Below are 22,354 nucleotides of genomic sequence, written 5' to 3' on the forward strand. Positions count from 1 at the left end.
AAATGAAATTTTCAGACTGATTTCCAAAATAAAAGCCATTTGGGGAGAGGGAAGCTTTAAAGATAGGGGGTTTTTTAAAATTTTCTCTGCACTCAAATTAAAAAAGCTTTTGGGGGGTTTTTTTCCTTTAAATTTGTTTTTTTCTCAAACTTAAATTCTTTTATAACCCTATTAGATTTGGAAACTTCAGACAATCTCCATCTCAAAATTTTTTTCTTAACCACTAAGATGTGAAAGACTGGTTGTCTTTGCTTTACTTTTTTACGGGGGTACCTCCCGGGTTTGATCCCATTATTAACAGGGTCCCTCTTTTTCTTTCTGTACTTTGTTGTAAAAATAAATCTTTTCTTATCATTTTTCAGATTATGTACTATTCATATGCATTTGTCTTTAAAACATCATTATACACTGTAAAATAAATTGTAAATTTTTGTTGTTGTATTGTATATACTGCGTATAGTCCTTTTCAGTGCTGAGGAAAAAAAAAAAATATCTCAAACCAGTTTTTTATTTTATTAGTTCCCTACGGGTTCAAAAAACCAGTTTGGGGGGACTATAGGTTGCGCTTTTCATCCGTCATTGCCGTCCCGTTTTTTCCCTTTGTCCGGTTCCATAATTTTGCCAAATTCATCAAGGGTTTTTAAATTTTCCCTTGGCAAAATGTTTCCCCATGATGGAAAAACTGTCATGCGAAAATTTTCCGGGGGTTGCGTTTCATAAAGAATCTGAAGTCTTTTTCCCCAAGTGAAAATTTTGGATGGAAAAAAGATTCCCCCTATGTGCGTTTCAAAAAAAATTGAAATCTCTGTACATGGGAAAACCTAATTTTTGGATTTGGGGGACATTTTAATCACAGTGCCCACAGTCTGGGGTGACCGAAACCTTTTTTGGGAAAAAACGTAAAAAAAAAACAACAAATTTAACCCCCGCATAATCGGAAAATTTTGCAATTATCCACCTTCTTTTTTGACTTGAAAACAAATCTTTATTTTTAAATTTGGGACAGAATTGATCCTAGTTTGTTTTTTTTTTTTTCAAAAATAGTCTGAAAAAACACGCTTAATTTTTTGAATACCGGAAAAAAATATGGCTTAAGAGTGTCATAGTTTTTCGTCTATGTACCTTTTTTAATCGGGTCCAAAAAAATTTTTAAAAATTTTTTTCTATAGCTCTTGATCGATCGAACTTTTTCCCGCATTCGATTACGTTCAATGTATTCAAAAGTTTAAAATTTAAAGCTAAAATTGACAAATTATTGTGATTTTTTGCTGACAAACTAAGAAAAGAGCTATTCCCCCTCACCCACGGGCCCTCGGCGTAAAACCTGGTTTTAAATTTTTCGTACCCGTCCAAATTTTTTACCCAAAATCTTTTTAGGGTAAAACTTTTTAAACTTTTTAAAAACTTTTTTTTCCCTCATCATGGGCCCGTTATAGGCAAGAGCACAAAAAATCCATCAAGGATTTTTTGGGTTTAATTAGGGCCCCTTTTTTTTGTTTAAAACATGGTTAAGTTTTTTTGTACCCCTTCAATTTTGACAAAAATTTTTTTAAAATAAAACTTTTTAAAATTTCAAAACCCCTTTTTACCAAACACCATGGCCGTTATAGGCAAGTGTACATTTTCTCCATTTTGGATTTTGGCTGAATTTTGGGCCCCTTTCGACTTAGAAAAAACGGGGTTAAATTTTTTTTTACCAAATTCATATTTTGACAAAGTCCTTTTGGGGGATAAAACTTTTAAACTTTCAAAAAACTTGTTTACCATCCCCGTCCATTTATAGGCAAGGAGCAAATAACTCCATCAAGGATTTTGGGTGAAAATGGCCCTTTTTTTACTTTAAAAAATCTGGGTTAAAAATTTTTGTACCAGTTTTATATTTACCAAAGTCTTTTTAGATAAAGCTTTTTAAAAATTTTGGGGCACTTGTTTCCATCCCATGTCCATTTTAAGGGAAGAGCACTTTAAATCCTTTAAGGTTTTTGGGGGAGAATTTGGGGCCCCTTTTTTTCTTAGAAATCGGGGGTTTAAATTCCGTACCAGTTTTTATTTTGACAAGTCTTTTGAATTAAAACTTTGGAAAAATTTTAAAAACCCTTTTACCCTCACCCGGGGCCCGTTTTTAGGGAAGGTACAAACTCCCTCAAAATTTTTGGCCCCGAATTATGGCCCCTTTTTACTTAGAAATCTTTGGGTAAGGGCTTGTTAAACCCCGTTTAATTTTTTGTAAAGTGTTTGACATGTGGCTTTGAAACTTTTTTCACTTGTTTTTGTATAATATTCTTAAAAACTGTAGGAAAAAGAAAAAAACTCTGGAAACTATTTTTTTTCCCGAATTTTTGGCCCCTTTTTGGGCTTTGAAATTGGGGTTTTGTTTTTTTACAAAAAACCTTTTTTTTGTCAAAACATTTGACTTTTGGCTTTTTTAAAATTTGAAACTTGGGTTTATCATTAAAATTTTCCCTCTGTAGGCAAAAGTACATTAAAATTTTTTGACGAATTATGGGCCCTTTTTTTGGGCTTGGGAAAATTTTCATACAGTTCATTTAAATTTCAAAATTTCGAAATCAAAGAAATTCAGGAACATTGTTTGTTAATCTATTTATTTTTTTTGTTTTGAATTTTTCCCTGGGAAAAATTTTGACCCCCTTCTTCAAAACAAAGCCCTTTGAATAAACGAAAGGGGAAACTGCATCAGGGGCAGCTCTTGTTTTATAGGGGGGTTTTCTTGTTTGGGTTTTTTTGGAGATGTGGCACAATTGTAGAACTACTTTGAATTTTTTTTTGTGTTGTAAAAACTTTAATTTGGCCTATATACATTTTGACGATAGGGGAAATTTTAGCGTCCCGATGTTTTTGGTTTAGACAATCCTTAGCAGTTATCAGGGACTACCTCTTTCCCCTTTTTGTAAGAAAAAGATACTGAATAAAAAATTATATTAATATTCTTTGTTATCAAATTTTAATTTTTTCCCTTAAATCAAATTTTTGGGGTTTCTTATAGGGTTTTAGGTTACACGTGAGATCTTTACTTGTTTTGAAATATGATATACTAAACTATTTGCGGATAAAATTTGGAGTTTGGGGGTAAAAATTTAAATTCCCGATCACTTAAAAAAGAAATAGAAGTATCAGTTTAAAAAGTGTTGCAAGATTTAAAAAAAAAACCACAACTTAAAGATTTCTCCCCCCCCCCCCCCCTTTCCCTTTTTAAGGATTTTTGTTTTGGACACCAGAACGTATTCCCCAAATTTTTTAACCCCGCGGAAATATGTGCTTTTTAGTAGTGTATTAAAAAGTGGGAAATTTATTAAATTTTTAACTTTTAAAATTTTTAGAACCAAAAGATTTTTGTTGTTTTAAACCAAAAAATATTACTGCAAAAGCGGGTGGAATTATATCTTACTTGGAGCATGACGAAGTCCACCGGGTCAAACTTTTTACTAAAAAATCAAAGATTTTTATATGGATAATGGGTTCCTTTTAATGTTTTTTTAGGGCCCAAAAAGACTAGGACCCGACATTGGGGGGACTTTTTTTTTTTATAATTTTCAACCCCTCAAAATTGAAATACTTTATTTTGCTATTGTCTTTAAAAACTGAATTTTTGCTCAACACTAGGGAAAAAAAGCTGCTAAAAATGAAAAGAATTTTTTTCTTTTTAAAAAATCCCTTTTCTCATGTAAGCTCTCATTGGTTTTTGTGAACCCAAGGGAGCAACTATATCCCCTGCCTGGGATGGGGGAGGTAAGGGTTGAGGTACTTATGGAAGCATTGGGCGTTGTTTTCGTTTATTTTTAAAAATTTAACCCCTATTTTGTTTGAAATCAAGTTTCCCCGCGATATGGCTGAAAGATTCAGAAATAAATTTAAAAAAAAAAGGAAAACATGAAAAAACAAATTTCAGCCCAAACATAATAATTTTCATTTGCCCAAAATTTTTTTCCATTGAAAAAATTTTGGGGGGGCGTTATTTTTTATGAAATTGGGAAAAAGGGAAAAGGGGCAAAAGTTACATCATCGCGCTTAGTTTTAACCGCCCCCTGTTTTTACAAAATCCAAATTTTAATTTCCCGAAGGGAAAATTCCTTTATTAGTTGGGGCCACGGGGAAAACCCAAAATAGTGCTTTGTGACCACTGGGGTCCAGACCAAGGGGGGCATCCAAGCAATTGGTCAGGGGTCCATTCTATTCACTTTCCCAAAACCCCTTTCAATTAAAAAAAACGTTAGTGAAAAGCATGGATCCTGACCAGACTGCTTGGATGGGCAAAGGGTGGGGCAAACGCACTTTGGGTTTGGGTTTTTTCATTTGGCCCCGGGTCAATTTTGACGTCGGGAGTTGTTGTCTGGTGAAAAACCCCTGGCTGGGGAACTAATTTTAATGTTAAATGCCTCAAAATTTTGCAGTTTATAATATTTTCTTGTTTACAAATTTATAAGAAAATAATTTTAAAATAAGAAGGAAAATATTTTTTTTCGGTGTTCATTGGGGAAATAAAGGGCGAAAGGTTTTCAAATCCTGAATTATGCTAATTTATTTTCATTTTCCCAATTTTAAAACCTTCAAAGGGGTTTAAGGGGGATACAAAGGCGGACACAAAATGGAAGTCTCAAACTTTACACCTCAAGTTGTGACTGACTTGAGCCGACGTGGCTGACTCACTGAGTTCTGCACATCGTCTTGATGGGGTGATCATTTGACCTAAGTTTATGAAAACCCTTCAAGGGGTTTAAGTTATATGGAGCAGACACAATTGTTACAGGCAGACGTAGACCATTCCTATAACCCCCCACCATTCATGGCAGTGGATCAAATAACAAAGTTAAAAATTCTAATAAGCCTCTCAAATTTATAAACAAATTTTATTTCCATATTGTTGGTACAAGGAAAATAACCAGTGTATTCAAGTCGTATTCAAGTCGATGGCTTTGCAGAGCTGAGCAGACCTGAAAGACAAAAAAAGTGTAATTATTTTCCAGCATGTATACAAAACAAGTGGGCCATGATGGCCCTATATCGCTCACCTGAGTTTAGTTGCTTGTGGGGATGGGGGTAAAGGTGGGGTAAGACATTGGGGAAGGATGTGATAAGACAATATCAAACATGAAGATTTTTTTAAGTTTCCACTACATAAATAAGGGGTAAAGTCACCACATCTAGTGGCAATGCTTTTTGAGGAAACAGAATAATTTGTACAATCTTCGTAAAGGGTCACCCAAGAATCATTTGTTATCTAAAAATTGGACCTGCTGTTTCTGACAAGAATGTTTTATGTTTCCGATATAAACATGTAAGGAAAAATGGTTACACCTCCTGGCAGCCATGTTTTTTGACAAATCAAAATAATTTTAACAACCTTTGTAGAGTGTTACACAAGGTCCATGTTCGTGAAATTATTTTCAAATCGGGTCAGCAGTTTCATACAAGAAGATTTTTTTAAGTTTCCACCATACACATATTCATCAACTTCCACCAAAAGGTATCAGAGGAGATGTGTTTAGTGTAGATGGACGGACTGACGCCGGACAATGATTGATCATAATAGCTCAACCCGAGCACTTTGTGCTCAGGTGAGCTAAGAATGCTAGTAGAAATTAAAGACTTAACCAAATATTGCTAAGCATCATAACTTTGTAAATCACCATAAAGATTAATACTATGAAGTTCCATTCATATCCTGGCTTGGTCAAATTTTATTAAAGTAACATTATGCCCCAGTCAAAATAAGAAAAGTCATATTTGGAATGTTATTATTTTGACTGGTAAAAATGAAAAGTTTAGTATATTGGGTTAAAAGCTATAATTTCCAACACCCATTTTACACAAACATCTATTTCAGCTGGATTTTTACTTGAAATAAATGGGTATAATTCCACTTTAATCACTTAACCTTAAGGGCTAACACCTTAATGAACTAGAACTACCACTAACTGCGATAAATAGCCCCACACAAACCTTCCCAGTGGATGTACAGAGAACACAAACCTTCCCAGTGGATATACAGTGCACACTAAGTTAAACTATTCTTCATGTCTAAGTGCTTAACTGTTCAGGGTCATTGTGGCCTTTGACCCACTGACCTCAAAATCAAATTTGTCCTGTATTTTATGATGTTATACCTGTGTACCAAAATTTATGATCCTATGCCTAAGAATTCTCAAATTATCATTTGGAAACCATTTAACTGCTCCGAGTCATTTTGACCTTGACCTTTGACCAACTGACCTCAAAGTCAAATTTCACCTGTATTTTTTAATGTTACACCTGTGTACCAAACACTATTTAAATCTGCTAAGCCTTTCATGAGTTATTGTCTAGAAACCATGAAAACCAACAGACTGACAGACCAACCAACCAACAAGCTCACTCCTATATACCCCCAAACTTCATTTGGTGGTGGTAAAATGATGCCATAATTGTATAATAGTCATGTCCCTTGAAAGTGCTTGACAGAATAATAAATAAATTCCACAACAGTGCTATAACTCCAGAAAGAAGAGGACAGGAGTTGTAAACATAATAGATGTCAAATATATATAGATGTAAAATTTCAAAGTCCGAAAGAAGGGCCATAACTCAAACAAGAGGGCCATCATGGCCCTATATCGCTCACCTGAATACCATTGCTCTTAATAAGATCAAGTTTTGACATAGATCACATAGGCATTCACTTTAAATATCATCAGGATAAATATTTTCTTTTAACAGTCCCTTTTGACCTATGGCTATGGCTTATGTACTAGTCATAGTCAATCTCCATACCAAGTTTCAGGGTCCTAGGCTCAAATGCTGCATTTTTGTACTAGCATGACTATTCCTTACCCTGGAAGACTTAAATAACATTTAAACCAATCTCATTAGATGCTGCTGAGATATATTCATTTACATAAAATAAAGGGAGGTAATTAGTCATAAATTCAGTCAAAAGTTATCTACCCTGATTGTCCGAGTCCATCTGATGGCAAAAATGACATTTCAAATCAGTATCTTCATTGGTTACTGAGATACAATCATTTTAATTTGAAACAAAGGGAGGTAATCTGATATAAAATCAGTCCATAGTTATCTACCCTGATTGTCTCAGTCTAACTAATGAAATTTCAAATGAGTCTTATAAATACGTACTGAGATAAATCCTTTTTTGTTAAAATCAGGGGAGGTAATCATGCATTGGTATATGCATGTAGAAGATACAGAGTAAAACCCTTTACAACAATATATTAGAAAAGTAACTAAAAGTAGAAATTTATTACCACTGAAGACATAAATAATGTTTCAAACCAATCTCATTAAATGCTGCTAGGTATATCCATTTACATAACAAGAGGGCCATGATGGCCCTATATTGCTCATCTGTTATCATTGCCCTTGAGGACAAGAAGGTCCTCAGTAAAATATCAAAGTCCAAAGGACAGGAACAACAAAGGGAACAAATTTAACCAAAAAGAAAAAAAAAATCTTACAAGGTAAAGATATGTCAAAATACACCTAAAAATTGGAGGTACCATCCATGTTGTACCACAGAAAAGTGGTCTCAGTTTTTCCCCTACGGCCGATAATTAAAAAGTTACTAAAAATAAGCTATTTATAGTAATGTAAAAGGGAAGTAATTAAAAAAATAAATATTGTAAGTGAACAAAAGAAGGATCTGCCAAATAAATCTGTTGACATAAATGAAATTTCAGATCAGTATCTTCATTAGTTATGGAGATATACCCATTTTAATTTGAAATAAAGGGAGGTAATTTGACATAAAACCAGTCCATAGTTATCTACCCTGATTTCTACATACTGGAATGGAATTGCAGCATGAAAGCTCATCCTTTTAATTTGGTGTGTGCATGCTTGTATAATTTGGTGTGTGCATGCATGTAAAGTTCCAATGTGCATATTAATTGTCTGCAGCCATATATCATGTATATACAGTAACACTGCTAATACTGAACACAAACACTTTAATAACATCATCACAAGCAAAATGAGAATTGAAACAGCTATGTTCATCATAAAAATAAAAATTCAAAGCCAAATATATCTTTTCACTTCATCAATTACAGGAATGATGACAGTTTTGGTGACAGTCACAACCCTTCTTTTACCTGAAAAAGTTATAATAAGCACTGTAAATGGACACATTTTTCACATTTCCTTGCATATAAAAAAGTGCAACATTTAATGAAATATTTTGTAATTTTTAAACTTATTAAAGAATCCACTTTAATTTATTGAGTGGTGGATGAGGGAACACCATTATGCCCACTGGTAAAAAAAGACTGAACATAAGACATTTTCCTTTCTGTTTGATTATATTTTTGTATTGCAACTAACAGAAACATAAAACTACATAAAATGTATGGCAATAATATACAGAATGTGTCTAATCAGTACCAATCATTCTCATTTAAGAATGTCACTGTCCTACTTATGAGACTTTCAACTATGAACTAGGGATGAAATTAGCTAATGGACCTTGATTAAGACATATCATACACCCACAAATGATTTTTTATTAAAATTTTGGAAGTGTTTTTGAAGTAGGTTAACTTTGAAATGTCTATTTACCATTTGGTTTTCCTTGTTTTGATCGATTAACACTGGCCTGTTTCTTTCTTTTAACTGTCTGTTTCCTCTTAGCTGTTTGTTGTTTAGACTGAGATGTTATTTTTCTTCTAACAACCACCTGAAAAGTTACAAATAGCTGACTTAAAACAATATATAAACTGAATGAGGACATGATGATCCCATTGTGCTCATTTATGTATCACAGCTCAAATAACTAGACTATTGCCCAGTAAATAAAGTTCCCTTTGGCAATTAAGTGCCAACTGAACTAAATGATAGTTTACTTTTACAGAAGGTCTCTTTATCAAATATGATGCTTTCACAATTCAAACACAACATGTAAAGAAATGCAGACTGTCTTTAAAAAGCTGTCAATCATCAAGAGTTAAACCGCTTTGATTAGTTACTGTGCAAACAAATCACATTATTCTTGGCAAAGCATAGTTATTGAGGAAAAGTAACATCAAAGTGTTGATTTTGTCATCCTATATTAGATGTCCTTTGTACGTTTTTGACTTTAATGTTGGGATACGGACCATAATACTTTGAGTATAATGCACCTGGCTGCCACTTCATGGAAGCCCAGTCTGGCTCAAACCTAAAATGCCTGCCTGATAAATGCGGATGTTTTCCCAGCCCCAAGTACAACGGGATAAATCTCTGGCTAGAAATTGGTTTTCTATTTAATGGAAACCATGTCTCATACAAGCAGGCATGCGAGGTCCTTATATACTTCATATTATCTTCAGTATATGTTTCATAAAATTCTTTTTATTTTTAAAGTAATGGCAGAATCAAAAATTCTTAGACTAATATGACAGACTAATAAAATAGCATGCATTTTCTCTACAATCACTTCACCATTTTAGTATCTATCTGTGTGTCAACTTTTTTTAACTCTGGTACTTCATGAGCTTGCTTTAAACCGAAAAAGCAACAGACAGGCTGATGGACCAAACCATTGAACAATTAACATAAAATCAAAAAGTATCTTCCTCAAATGGTACCTCATTATTGTGTTATTTAAAAAAAAAAATCAACTGGAACCTTAAAGGGGCCAGTCATTGTGTAAATTTACAAAACTCAGTGTATGGAAACTATTACATTTAAGTCATAAAAAGCATAACACTTTTCATGTGGACACTAGCAGAATAACACCATACAGTTTATGATACATCCTGGGTTTTCAAAACTGCCTAAAACAAGGAAAAATTCCAAAAAAAAAAAAACATACCTGAGGTACTGTTGTCTCTTTGGAGATTATATCTTTCAAGTGACTAGGTATATTTGTCTCTTCTATAGTAGGAATATCTCCTTGCCTGGGTAATTCGTCCAAAATCCAACTTGACTTGGTATTTGTCTGGTATTGTCTTTGATGGCTTTATAAAATTGATTCCAAAAATCAAATGAATTCTCATTCTTAAATAACCGTTTCAGTTGTTCTACTTGTTTTATATTTCTATCAACTTTTATTCTGGTATAGTCTGGTGTTAAGTTCATGGGTTTCCCAGGTGGTTTCCTTGGTAAAATACTATCCTCCATCTGTATCCAATCGGTGTAGTGTGGGCCTTTATAGAATATATTCACTTTGTCTTGATTTCTTTCAAATTTATAATTCAATGGAAAAGATATTTTTTCTAAACTGGACAGGTATGGCTGCATCCATTGTTTTACATCATACACCTTGCCTATAGGTTCTGGTTCGGGTAATATGTCAAAAAGTTCTGGTAATGTCTCAACATCCACACACTTTAGTTTTTGCGAAACCTTACTAAATGCTGCATCTACATCTTCATGTATGTGGCCTACGTAAAGAAATGACAGGTGAATCTGAAAAAAGCATGAATCAGCATTAATTTCGTATTACTGAAGTAGAGATTCTTTTTCAACAAAAGCTCGAAGAACATGATATGCCCCGCCCCCTTGATGCATTTAGAAATAACACAAGGAACAGAAATTATTTGGTCAGTGTGCACAATAGTTCCACTGTTCATGAACTATAAATCAAGAGTAACAATTTCACAGAAAATCACTGAATCTAAACATTTTATTGATAACAAGGTACTTGACCTAGAATTCATAAAGACAAACATTCTACAAAGTTTGGTGAAGATGAAAAAGAAAATTTGACATAACTGTGGCTCATAGAATTGTAAAAAGCTTTTCCTTGGATATGAGTGGGAGACCTAGCTTCTTACTCCTTATGACCTAGCTTCAAGCTTTGCTGGGACTCATCAAGATCAACATTCTGACCAAGTTTCATGAAGATAGGGTAATAAATGTGGCCTCTTTAGTGTAAAGAAGCTATTCCCTTGATTTGACCAGGTGACCTAGTTTTTAACCCCAATTGACCCAGATTCAACATTGACCAATATTTAAGGTTCTTTCTTCATTTAGATCTAGCACCATCCAAAATAAGTGACCACTGTATACCAAACATGCATACAGCAGATCAACGAAATTGTTCATGAAATTTCCATACTTTTTGCATTTAGTAGTCATTTAAAAACTAGAAATGTGTCCATGGGACACAGATGCCCCCACTACATGACATTAAAATGACAATTTTTTCTAAGGTCAGGGGCCAGAACTTCTACAATACTGAATGAATCCAGATGCAAAACCCCAGGTGCACAACTGCACATGCTGACCAACATTCCTGTAAACTTTGGTGACTCTAGGTCAAATACTTTTGGAGCTACGCACGACACAACATTAAAATGACCCGTTTTTAACTAAGTCAGTGGCTATAACTCCTACATGACTGAATGAATCCGGACACAAAACCCCAGGTGCACAACTGCATATGCTGACCAACATTCCTGTAAACTTTGGTGATTCTAGGTCAAATACTTTTGGAGCTATGCGCGACACAACATTAAAATGACCAATTTTTTACTAAGTCAGGGGCCATAACTCCTACATGACTGGATGAATCCAGATGCAAAACCCCAGGTGCACAACTGCACATGCTGACCAACATTCCTGTAAACTTTGGTGACTCTAGGTCAAATACTTTTGGAGCTATGCGCGACACAACATTAAAAAGACCAATTTTTTACTAAGTCAGGGGCCATAACTCCTACATGACTGGATGAATCCGGACCCGAAACCCCAGGTGCACAACTACACATGCTGACCAACATGCCTGTAAAGTTTTGTGACTCTAGGTCATATACTTTTGGAGCTAGGCGCGACACAACACTAAAATGACCAATTTTTACAGTCAGGGGCCATAACTTCTACATGACTAAATGAATCCGGAAGCGAAACCCCAGGTGCACAACTACACATGCTGACCAACATTCCTATAAAGTTTTGTGACTCTACGTCAAATACTACGCGCGGCACAACATTTTCGGAAGGACGGACGGACGGACGGACAAGAGCAAATCTATATGCTCCCCCAAACTTGACAGGACTATACAAAGGTGCTTTTGACAGTGGTGATCATACATCAAGGCAGATGCTGTTTTCATTTTTTACTGTTGTCTGCTAAGGCAGTTTTTCAGTGCTGCACAACTGCCGACACAATTTGACATAACTAGATATCACATTTTTATGATTTATTATTCCTTGTACAGTTTAACCTGTACCTTAACTGTCCGGGGGTTAAATATAAAAGAACGGATCATATCGTAATAGATCATATTTCACTAAATTCAGGTGTCAGTAGTCATTCTGTTGGAGATGAAACCCTTTCATTCAGTTTTCAACCAATCAGATTACAGAATTTGTAATTTTATCCACAGTGGTTTTGCTTTTGGTCTCTAGGACAGTTACCAGACTGTACTAGAAAACATATAACTTGTTCATCTTTTAGCTTAATCATAAACTTTGAATATTTCAGATAAAGAAGGCAGGGCAAGAAATGGCTGTCCACACTCTGGACAAAAAATGAGCATGCTTTAATGGAACATCATTTAGTTCCCAGGTAAATTATGTCACTTTGAACAAAATGCATTCTTAATTTATAAATTCATCTCAAACTCACACACACTATTTCGCAACTCTTCTTAACATTATTTCAACAGTTTAAACCAGAATGTGAAAAAGTTATGTAAATTTAATTCTGATGCATGTAATATTTCTTAAAGAAACTAACTGAATGGCTTGCTAGACAATGAAGTCAGAAGTGTTGCTCTCATCCCTTTAGGCCAAAGGGCAATAGTTTTCAATGTTACATGACTCCTTAAATATAAATTGCTACTACAAAACTGTAACCCGACTTTATTATTCATCATGTGTACTAGGCTGATAAGTCCAAAATTTAGAAATAAAACTGAATATTATATACCCTTCTCTCAAATGCGCTCATTTGATTGGTCAAAATGAGTGCACACGCGGGTCCACAAAAAGTGGCTCGGTAAATATAACTCTTTTCAAAATGTCAATAATTGTTTTATTACTGGTTAAATGGTTGCTATGAAAATTTGCATTTAAGCTTGAACCCGGGGTCATGATTTGAACAAACTTGGTAGAGATCCACTAGGCAATGCTACATACCAAATATCTAGGCCTTCTAGTTTATTTATAGACATTTTTTGGAAGATTTTTTTATGTACAATCAAAAAACCCCTTGGGCGGGACCAATTTGAAACCGGGGGTCAAGATTGAACAAAATTTTGTAGAGGTCCTCTAGGCAATGCTACATGTCAAATATCTAAGCTCTAGGCCTTCTGGTTTATTTTTAGAAATTTTTTGAAGATTTTCCGATGTACAATTAAGTTACCACTGGGGCGGGGTCAATTTTACCCTGGGGGTCATGATTTGAACAAAGTTTGTAGAAGTCTACTAGGCAATGTTACATATCAAATATCTAAGATCTAGGCCTTATGGTTTATTTTTAGCAAATTTATGAAGATTTCCCTGTTTACAATTAAGCAACCCCTGGGGCTGGGTCAATTTGACCCTGGGGGGGGTCAAGTTTGAACAAATTTTGTAGAGGTCCACTAGGCAATGCTACAGGTCAAATATCTAAACTCTAGGCCTTCTGGTTTATTTTTAGAAAATTTTGAAGATTTTTCTATGTACAATCAAGTAACCCCATGGGGTGGGGTCAATTTGACCCTGGGGGTCATGATTTGAACGAATCTTGTAGAAGTCTACTAGGCAATGCTACATGTCAAATATCTAAGATCTAGGCCTTCTGGTTTATTTTTAGAAAATGTTTGAAGAATTTCCTATGTAAAATCAAGTGACCCCTGGGGCGGGGTCAATTTTGACCATGGGGGTCATGATTTGAACAAATTTTGTAGAAGTCCACTAGGCAATGCTACATGTTAAATATCTAAGCTCTAGTCCTTCTAGTTTTTTTTAGAAAAGTTCTGAAGATTTTCCTATGTAAAATCAAGTGACCCCTGGGGCAGGGTCAATTTTGACCCTAGGGGTCATCATTTAAAACAAATTTTGTAGAGGTCCACTAGGCAATGCTACATGTCAAATATCTAAGCTCTAGGCCTTCTGGTTTATTATGTCTCCCACCACACAGTGGTGTGGGAGACATATTGATTTACTCCAGTCTGTGTGTGTGTGTGTCTGTCACAAAGCTTATCCGCACTTTAAGTCAAACATTTCTCATCCGATTTTCACCAAACTTGAACATAATGTGTTTGACTATAAGACCTCGGCCAAGTTCGATAACTAGCCGAATCGTTCCAGGCGTCTTAGAGTTATGGCCCTTGAATTACCAAAAATCGGTCTTTTTACTCTTGTCCACACTCTTAATTCGTATACTTCTCATCCAATCTTCACCAAACTTAAATAAAATGTGTCTGACCATAAGACCTCGGCCAAGTTTGATAATTAGCCAAATCGATCCAGGCATTTTGGAGTTACAGCTCTTGAATTATCGAAAAACTGGCCTTTTTACTCTTGTCCGCACTCTTAGTCAAACATTTCTCATCCGATCTTCACCAAACTTGAACAAAATGTGTTTGACCATGAGACCTCGGCCGAGTTCGATAACTAGCCAAATCGGTCCAGGCATTTTGGAGTTACGGCCCTTGAATTATCGAAAAATCGGCCTTTTTACTCTTGTCCACACTCTAAGTCGAACATTTCTCATCCCATCTTCACCAAACTTGAACAAAATATGTTTGACCATGAGACCTCAGCCAAGTTCGATAACTAGCCAAATCGGTACAGGCATTTTAGAGTTACAGCCCTTGAATTACCAAAAAAATCCGTCTGTTTACTCTTGTCCGCTCTCTAAGTCGAACATTTCTCATCCGATCTTCACCAAACTTGAACAAAATGTGTTTGGCCATAAGACCTTACCCAGGTTCGATAACTAGCCAAATCCGCCCAGAAACTTTCGATTTACGGCCCTTGAATTACTGATTGGATCCACTCATCCAGACCATCTAACTGGATCCACTCGTCTAAAACATCTAGAGAAACTAACATTTTGCATAGGGGCAGTTGTGGGAGACATGCGCTTTTCTCAAAAGCATCTCTAGTTTTTTTTAATTTTTTGAAGATTTTCCTATAGAAATCTATGTAAAATCAAGTGACCCCTGGGGCTGTGTCAATTTAGACCCCGGGGTCATGATTTGATCCACTTTAGTAGTGGTCCACTAGGCAATGCTACATGTCAAATATCTAAGCTCTAGGTCTTCTGGTTTTTGAGAAGAAGATGTTTTAAGATTTTCCTATGTAAAATCATATGACCCCTGGGGCAGGGGTCATGATTTGAACAAACTTGGTAGAGGTCCACTAGGCAATGCTTCATACCAAATATCTAAGCTCTAGGGCTTCTGGTTTTTGAGAAGATTTTTGGCTACCAGAGTTCTGCATGAAATTCAATTCTTTGAACAATTTTTGTAGAGCTTCACCCAAGGAACATTCCTGTGAAGTTTGGATGAAATTGGCCTAGCGGTTTATCGTTTAAAGTAAAAGTTTACGGACGACAGACGACAGACTATGGACGACAGACCCCTCACGGTGAGTGATCATAATAGCTCACCCTGAGCCTTTGGCTCAGGTGAGCTAAAAAAAGTACAAGATACAGTAATGGTCATACTTTTAATTGGTTTTACATGCTAGATATAATATCCACTAACTGGACCTCAAATGAAAGACTGTCTGTCTTATAATGTTAGCTTGTGGAGTAGGGTATCCATCCATAAAAATACATGTAAAAAACAAACTTCTACAGACTGATGATACTGTATACATCTGTCATATCATGTTATCAATTATTTACTGATATATAGAGGTTGTGTAAAATCCTTAATGCACTTAAAACCATTTTACAGTATTCACTGTAAACCTATTACACAGTGTTCCCACTGGCATTTAAAGTTGGGGTGAAAACTGGGTTTTCCTTGCCATTTTGCACCCCCTCACTAAGAGATATATAATAGCTGTCTCCAAAACTGGGGGTGCAAAGTACCATTCTGAGGGTGAAAAACCCCTATTTGGGGGTTTCTGGGAACACTGTATTACAGCACTCACTGTAAAATACATAATAAAAATGTTCCAACCAGGTTTTCAGCAAGAATTGCTAAATTTTGCATTAATCAAAAGTTGATCAATACATTAATTTATAATATTCAACTTGAAAGAAGACTAAACATCCCTATATATCAAATCATGTACTTAAGTAGCTCGTACAAATATAATAGGGTTATTATAGATAATAGTATCTAATAGTAGCTCAATCTGGGATGCTGTATTCGGCTCGAGTGGATATTGCTAGATCGGATCTCACGAAGCACACAAGTGCAGAGTGTGATCCATCCATGCAAAATCCACAAGAGCCGAATACAAATTCTCAGATCTAGCTAATGTTGTAATGACCCTATTATATCATACCTCAACTTTTTTGTTTGTTGTTTTGCTATCGAATAAAATCTTAAATGTTTGTGGATGTTAAAATAGAAACAAGTTAAGTTTTTGTGTGGGTTATTTATAGACCTGTGTCAGGTCATGCATACTGAATATTGAATAAAAGAAGTTATACAACATACACTACAAAAGGTACAATACAGTTTTCTCTATCTGTCTGTCCATATTTACTTGTGAAATACAAGCCTTATACTTGACAGAATTTAGATAGGTATATAATAAAGTAATATTGTCTTAAGCAATCAATGATTGGCCTACCAAAGTTTTGTCTGAAATTGTTAAGTGAAAGATGGACAGCTCCGTACATTTGCAAAAGGAAGTGGCACTGCTTTAACATTTTCATCTGTGACCTTCAGTGGAGCCAAAGTAAATGTCTTAAATGTTAAAAGATGTGAAAAATGTATGACTATTCTAAATCATTCAAGATAAGAGTTAAGTTTCTTGTGTTGAAATCTGATTGCCATCTATCAATATCATTCTGTCAAGTCACATCAAACTCCTTTCAGTGGAAGCAACCTTTATCCTGCTGGCAGCAACTGATTCTGCCTTTGAGACCAGTGCAGACCATGATCAGCCTTCAGTAATTTTTCAGTGAACACCCCTTTGATAAAGAAATGGTTCTGCCGAAATTAAATGATGAACCAAACCATTATAGAAATTTAGCAGGGTAAGGATTAATGTTTCAGGACTGAAGTCGATGGACCTGACAAAATGATCCAAAAGCATACTCAACAGTCCGAGGCCAGATTGACACATTTATTTCCTGTTGCAGCAACAGCCTTCTCTCTAAAAGTTAAAACAGGAAGAGAGTGAATGTGTACCAAGATTAACTAAGTTCAAAGGGGCTATAATTCATGGACTATTTCTACAAGAGTAAAGCAATTTGTGTCATAAGATGCTGCTGATAATGTGAAAGAACTATTTTTACATTTGAATCAAATCTATTTAGTAATAACTACAACTAAGACAGAATAAAAGTGCATCAAAAGTTTAACTTGAAATTCAAAGTAAAAAGAGGCACAGTTTGTGAAATACAAGTGCCTGAGTTGTGGTACTTTCAAACTTGACCTAGATATCATCAAGGTGAACATTCAGACCAACTTTCATACAGATCCCATGAAAAATATGGCCTCTAGAGAGGTCACAAGGTTTTTCTATTATTTGACCTACTGACCTAGTTTTTGATGGCATGTGACCCACTTTCAAACCTGACCTAGATATCATCAAGGTGAACATTCTGACCAATTTTCATGAAAATCTCATGAAATATATGGCCTCTAGAGAGGTCACAAGGTTTTTCTATTTTTCGACCTACTGACCTAGTTTTTGACCGCACATTCTGACCAACTTTCATAAAGATCCCATGAAAAATGTGACCTCTAGAGTGGTCATAAGCAAAAGTTTACGGACGCACGGACGGACAGACGACGGACACCGCACGATCACAAAAGCTCACCTTGTCACTTTGTGACAGGTGAGCTAAAAATGAAGGCCAGTGTTATGAACCTTGTATTACGTTATGTGGATGATGATGTAGAAGATCTATTTTAGGTTTGAATAACATCCATTACATTAAAAAAATATATATAGTGAAATCACATCAACATTAACCTGAAATTCTAAGTAAAGACGGTGCATAATTCATAAACTATTTGTGCCAGAGTTACGAACATTAAGTAATATGATGTGGGTGATGATGTGGAACAACTATTTTAAGTTTGAACCATATCCGTTTAGTAACAAGGATATTATAATAATGAAACTTCATTAAAATTAACCTTGAATTCTAATTAAAATGGGGAATTAATTAATGAAAAATGGTGCCAGTGTTATGAACCTTGTGCCACCTGATGTGGATGACGATTAGGAATCAATACTTTTCGTTCGAAGTAAATCAATCAAGTAATAACAGAGGTAATGTAAAAAGAGTGTCTTAACTTTAACCAAGGTGCAGGTGCAGAAGCCAGTGAGAGTAGGACAGCTCTCCAAATTCTTTATATAGTCATACTAAAAATATATTCAAAAGGCTATAGAACTGTGATTTGAATCAAAAATTAGATGTTTAAAATAACTTTTTCCATAAGAAAACTTTACATTTACTAACACTTATTACCAATTATCATTAATGCATTTGGTTGGTCTTTCTTTTTTAAATCGAGTTACCTCCCTTTGATTGTAAAATTTGTAACTTGTTTTATGCAGCTTGATTAGTAGTACGATATAAATGATCTGTTTACTTAATAAATGTTTTCTACCCAAAAAGGTTTCCTCACATACTATGTACCATAAAGACATGCATCTCTTCATTTCTGAAGTCCATAGTTTAAAGCCAAAACTAAATATATGATATGAATAAAAAGTCTGACTGATTACTGATGTAGTTCATACTTGAACAGAAATTTAAAACCATAGCTTGTTTTTGAAATTAATGTTTAAGTGAACATTTGTGCAAATGAGCTATCACAGGACAGCAACACTAAATTATTCAACTACTGACATACCAGCTTATATATAAAAAACTTAAACAAAAATCACAAAATCGAAACAGGGCACAAATCTGTAAAGGTCATATAGCTGGGGACAGGGTTCATGCAAGCGGGGGAATTTTGCATGATTTAAAAAGAACTCTTTGGAGGGGGAATTTCAAATGCAAAAAGAAATGAAAACAAACAAAAACATTCTTTTCAACTTCTTCAGGACGTTCTTGCCAACTAGAAATTTTCGGAGCAACATTTATTTTTTGTAGCAAAATGGCTGTAGTTGATCGACAGCGTAAACCTACATGATATTTTTACCGAACAACTTGCGCTTAACTCTGTCTGGATCGGACTGCGGTATGTATAAAGTGCCATAACAGTCGATGATATCCCTTTTTTTTTTTTGGGGGGGGGGGGGGGGGGGGGGTTTTTTTTAAATGGGGGGGACCACATTATTTGGAGGGGGAATGGGGCCGAATACCCAATATTTTGTCAAACGAGAGCCCTGAATGGTGTAGTTGAAAAAAATCCTTAATAAACAGATCCTTATTTTTCCAATATTAGAGTAACTTTGGGTAAATCTGACAGAAAAACTGTTGTATATATTCAACACCTTGAATTAATATCTGCATGGAAAAACCCATAATGTCCTCGATTATTTTTTCCTAAGTAATTTATATGACGTCTTATTTATATATGACATCATTAGAACATCTTGATCACACAGGCACTCTTTCCTTTTCCGATACGCTCATCTAGTATCTTCGACAGTCAAATTCATTTTGAGCGAAAACTGCAGTTACAGTTTTCTATAAGAATGGTCAGCGAAGCTAAGGTATGTAAAACTATTCTTACAATTGCATTTTGACTTTATTTAATTGAAATATAAACAGAACTATATTTGATGTTGATATTTAGAAACAAATAATATTCCCCCGTTTCCAAGCATGACCTTGGCTAGGGATGACGAATTTGCAAGACAAGATATAACATATGGGCAGCGGTTACCACCAAAATTAGTAAATATACAATCCATTCATAAACAAGTCAGTCAGTGCAGTGCATTTCAATGCCGTGTAGTCTAAATAATTAATTATAACCGATGAATAATTGCTTTCGCATACAAAATGGTGCGTGGAGAATGCGTTACTTCCGGTAAAAGAGATCTCATTCAGTTGTCACGGGATGTTGCCGAGATTTGCTCTATATGCCTTTCAAGTTGCCGATCTATTTATTTTTATAGCTCTTTGAATATACTAATAAAGGAAATTGTTCTTTGTTTCATATGAAATCTGATATTTAATTTTAAACAGTTACTGCGATCCTTTGATGGTAAGAAACGTATACTCTGTGTCTTAAGACTGTTTCACATAAAACTAATGTTGTTTTAGAAGCTAACATGTATTTTAAATGTAGCTTTAAAGGTACAAATTGTAACTCCATGCTCGCCGACGTTTGTTTTTACTAAGATAACACCGATTCACAATCTGACACGAGATCATGCGAGTTTACAGCCAGTTGCCTTTCTGTGTATTTTATACTTCTTTGGTATATACTGTTGCCTGTACTAATAGAGCGTCTTCTGGCTAGTTTCATGAGCGTCTACCTACTGAGACTAATTTTCGGCTTCAAAAAAGAAAAATGCACACAAAACATTAAAATATATCAGTTTTTTAAACATTCCTTAGAAACTCCTTAATAAAATCGTAAAATTGCATGATACACCTACTGTCAAAAATAAACTAAAAGAACTTGACTTTTTTGTTACAAAATGTGTGCAAATGGCGGAGACGTAAAAAGGGGAGGTAATTAATACATAGGTTATATTTCCAGAAAAATTGCACTGCTTGAATGAATCTTTTCAGAAAACTTCGCTTTATCACGATAACTTTTTAAAGTATCGATTCAGGTAACATTTTTTTGACGGATTTGATATTGAAGATAAAAAGCGTCGAAGACAGGAAAACGAGAGCTTTCCTCATCACAAAGCGTCTGCCACATATTTTCAATACTTTCTTCTAACTCTTTGCCCAAATTCCAGTGTTTACGTTACTTAAACATTTGCATTCGTTCTCTTGTCTTGTTAATATCAGTCAAGCTGGAACTACTGATACGTATTAGACCTTCCTGAGTCAAGTAATAGAGAAATTATAAGCATTATCTGAATCGTGCCGAATTGGCCACCCTGAAATAACTTGTGCTCTGTGCCAAGAAGTTTATCTTTTTACATGTGAGTAGCAAAAACTGCAGAGCACGTAAACCACTTGTGTCATACAAGATACAAGATTCAAGATTATTTTGGGTCGGTTTTTTTAAACATGTAACATTAGCATTGCTATTTTCCGACTATAAAACTAAAGACATGTTTTAAGACTATAGAGTCTCATTAGACATTTATTAAGTTAGCTATGCCCGTGCAGTTTTATATGCAGAAGGTGAAGACTTCTGTATAACTTGTCTTTCATTCTTATCTTTCCTTAGTTGCTTTGTAAGGATGACATATGTACTGATGTTAATAAGGCGTAAAAAAAATTTGTTTGTTTCCGGTATCCCGACCTACCCTAAATTTTTGGCCCGACCATAAATGTTTTTATGGCCTTGGAGAATTTTTTTTTTCAACTTTTTAACAAAAAGATGCAAAACTGCACTTTTTATCCTTTAAACATAGCCAGTGATGTTAGAAATCAACTTACTGATGCTCTAAAGGCATAACCCCCTTATTTGTAATCATTTTTTGACAAAAAAAAAAACAATTTCCGAAAAGTCCCCCTTAATAAAAAAATTTCCAAACAAAAAAAAACAAAAAACATTCCGACCTACCTACCCTAATTTTTTTCAGCATGTTACCGATAACAAAGAATTTTTTTTAGGCCTAAATGTGTTTCGGTACACAAAAAAGGTGAAGGTAAAGGTAAGCTTTATATTACGTCGCATATACTCCAACATAAAACACAGGCTACAAAGTTCTTGCGCTACAAACTAGATATCCAGTAACAGATACGTATCTGCGCTTATTTTACCTACTGGTACTACCCTTTCAATGCCAAGGCCCCAGACCTCCCGCACTCAAAGCGGACACTCTACCACTAGGCTGTTGAGGCGGTATACACCTGTAGGACAATCGAAACGTCGATGCACCGATCACATGATCGGGATAGTCCGATGTTGTTTAAATCGAGCCAATCTAATTTGTGGGATGTGACGAATTCTTGTGATATCCTGTAGCATAAGCATTTTCGGTTTTCGAAAATCCACCCGGGTGTATACTGTTCCGAGTGCGGTAACTGTCATACATGCAGGCTTAGTTTGTTTTCTCTCAAGAAACAATCTTTTTGAAATACAAAATCTATTTTATTGCATCAACCTTGTCTTAACTCTGAAGTAACGGTATGTTACGCATTTTCACGTGTTTTTCGTGGGTTGTAGTTATATTTATGAGTTGGATAGATATTAAAGCAGCA

General features: G+C 35.1%; 1 long non-coding RNA gene across 1 annotated transcript; it reads right to left on the reverse strand.

Annotated features, from left to right (window-relative positions):
• Positions 1–4,846: 4,846 nt before the first annotated feature.
• LOC123543945 (uncharacterized) lies at positions 4,847–20,687 on the reverse strand. Its single transcript, XR_008367413.1, has 4 exons — positions 20,623–20,687; positions 9,800–10,395; positions 8,566–8,683; positions 4,847–8,102 (listed from the first exon to the last, which is right to left on the reverse strand). It is a non-coding gene; the product is annotated as an uncharacterized LOC123543945 (long non-coding RNA).
• Positions 20,688–22,354: the final 1,667 nt, after the last annotated feature.

This window comes from Mercenaria mercenaria, chromosome 15 (genome assembly GCF_021730395.1).
Source record: "Mercenaria mercenaria strain notata chromosome 15, MADL_Memer_1, whole genome shotgun sequence".
In the NCBI taxonomy this organism is placed as follows: Eukaryota; Metazoa; Mollusca; class Bivalvia; order Venerida; family Veneridae; genus Mercenaria; species Mercenaria mercenaria.